Consider the following 2,971-nt stretch of genomic DNA (forward strand, 5'->3'; position numbering starts at 1 on the left):
ATGGATGTGTTCAGCATCTTGATGCACTGAACAAGATTATTGCTCTGTTATTGTGCACACAGCATCTGACCTTATGTGCACACTGTGGATACAATTTTTGTCAAAGGAATTGTAGAATTCCTTTCCATGAGTGAACCGCACTCTGGTATAATTAAGCAGATGGATTTAATATTTCTTCTAAATTAAATCACTGCATGTTGTCCTTGGTAGTGGTTTACAAGGAGCTGCAAAGGAAGGTAGCTAGCTTTATAGTCAAACCCAGGACATCCCTTGTCAGATCAGCCTGGCTCATACAAAAAGAGACTGAGAACAAAATGCCCTGCTCTCTAAAAACTGAAATGAATCCTGTGAACATCAAATTAACTCTCTACATCCTATGAATATCAAATGAGGTACTTAGATCTCAACAATGTGCAGCTGGTTTACAACCCGCATCTCAATTATATGCCACTAGACCCACTGCCTCATGAATATGCCAGAACTCTCTGGATCTTGCTGCGATGAAATGACATTCTGGGTCACACAATAAGGCTTCTAGATTGTGTGACTGTATACCCTGAGCTAAGGAGCATGAGGTATATGACCCCAAAAAGCTCAGAGGAGCAGCAGCTCTGAACCTAACTGGAAAAAAGGATCATGTGTAGAACAGGTGACATACCCTATAGTTAATGGATGTGGCTTGCAAAGGGACAATCATCCTTCCTTATGCTGACTGGGGACAGATGAACAAGGTGCTTTACAGTGATCGGGCATGTATGGAACCCTGCAGAATTAGAAACACCAGTTTTCATCTATTTGTCCACCCCTCAGTCTTGAGAATTTTACTGGTTTCAATTTAAATGCAGAGTTGTACCCTTAGCTGGGGTAAATCAGCATAACTCCACAGGGAGCTACTACAATATGCACCAGCTGAATATCTGGAGAAAAAATGTTTTAGGACCGCTACTCATAATGGGAGACAGTCACTGCTGTAAGCAACCCCCCCAACTTCAGCAGACCTTCTCAGGTAAGAAGTTGCTCACTAATGCATACATGGATTGTGCAGCCTCACTCTCAGGGCCAGTTTCTGTTGCACATACTGCAAGTCCTAGAAAAACCATCAACATGGTGTAACTAGCCATCATCTCAGCTTTACATCTGAATCACAGAAAGCAGAGATTAGGAGGAAGAGGAAGCACCCACCGTTGGTGTTAATGGTTTTCCAGGGACTCAAGCAGGGGGGAAGAGAATTGCACTTCACAAAGTAATATTCTTCATGGGAGGGGTCCATGACTTGCCACATTAAGCACAGACCACCTCCCCACCCTTTGTTTAGAAGGGAAGGTCCTCCATGGATTCCAGTTAGAAAGGTGCAACACAGTCCCTGATACTTTTAACATTCAGTATTCTCCCTGGTAGCAAAGTAATGGAGGGGGACAAGCAGTGGAGGAGGGGGTCCTGTATCCCAGTCTCCACACCTGTGGCAAATGAGAGAGCAAGAGAGATTGTGTGAGCTAAAGGTAGCCATGAAGTATCAGCTTTGCCTAGAAGAGAATGAAGAAAGGGTGGGTACAATGGTATTTTGCAGTAAGTTTATTTTTTCTTAAGGGGAACATCCTATTCTACTAATTACCAGGACAATAAAAAATATCCAGAAATAAATCAGTTTGCATCTCAGAGCACCTCTAACCCAGAGCATGGTACTGGCAGTAGCTTGCCATTAAAAATAAAGGTTAAGTCCAGTTCCCATAAATCAGTGAAAAGCTTGGCCTCCAGGATTTCCAGATAACTATGCTGCTTTGTATCAATTCAGGATCTGGCTTCATAGGACCAATTGGATCAGATCGGATCAGATCAAGCCACTGTGGCCTTGGGTAACAGTTAAAAATCCAGTCACCATATCACAACTACTGTTTGTACAGTGGAGCACACTGCAGATAGGGTGGGGGCTAGCTTTCTGACCTCCTGCTGCAGCCAGTTTGCATCAGAGGCAGGAGAAAGAATTGTCTTTATATCCCATGCTATCATCAGTCATCAAATCAGCCAGTCTGTTCTATAATGCAGCTCCAGTATTTGTCTTGAATGTCCCACCCTTGCCTGGCAGATGGTTTCCATGGCATGCCTATACGCGCTGGAGGAGGATGGGTTTCCTTTTATTTGATCTAAATTTACCAGCTGCTCAATTCACTAAGTGCTTCCTTATTTTCTTAATTACTTTTCCAGCTCAACCTCTTTCCATAACAGTGGCAGCCCTACACTCCGTGGGCTTAGAGGCAGCTTGTCCACTCAGCTACATTGATGTTGGTCTCCCTGGAGCACCCCCTCCTCCACTACTTGTCCCCCTCCATTACTTTGCTACCAGGGAGATGAGGAGTGGGGCTGGCAGGATTCAGTCAATAATTCAGTGAATAGGAGCTGTCCTACTTCCCTGTGTGAGCAGACAGTGCCCCCTGCCGCTTCAGCAGAGACCAAGATCCTGGAAGAAGCCGGATGCAGGGCTGGTCTTGCGGTGCACCAGAATCTGGCCAGGAACATAGGCTGGGTTTAGGATTTCCAGCCAGAGCATTGCAACAAAGTAAAGAAAGGACCTTTCCTTTGGCTTAGAACCTCAGCTAACTGCAGTTGTTACAGCAGCTATTTGAGCAAGGGTGGTAGAAAGAGCACGACCGCCCCTGGCTTCCTGTGAGGTTACTGTGACCTTAGGAAACTATTAGGACATAATTTCTTCTCCCTCCTCTCACAGTGCTGTAAATGCCCAGCAGCAAATGTGGGATTTCTGAACACTATCTTAAGGGAACATCCTTCTGAGAAGTGGCAAAAGGGTAGCAGTGCAAGGGTAAGTGGTCACTGAGATCGTAAGCAAACAAAAATTCCTGGAGGGAAACAGAGCCTGGACTAAGGAGTGCTTCATAACCTCACCCCCAAAACGCCCCTTCAGCTTGGGACTTTCCCATGTGCATGCATGTCTGCTCTCTCCCTGGAGAGTACTTTC

Source organism: Alligator sinensis, unplaced genomic scaffold, assembly GCF_000455745.1.
Source record: "Alligator sinensis unplaced genomic scaffold, ASM45574v1 scaffold471_2, whole genome shotgun sequence".
NCBI lineage: Eukaryota > Metazoa > Chordata > Crocodylia > Alligatoridae > Alligator > Alligator sinensis.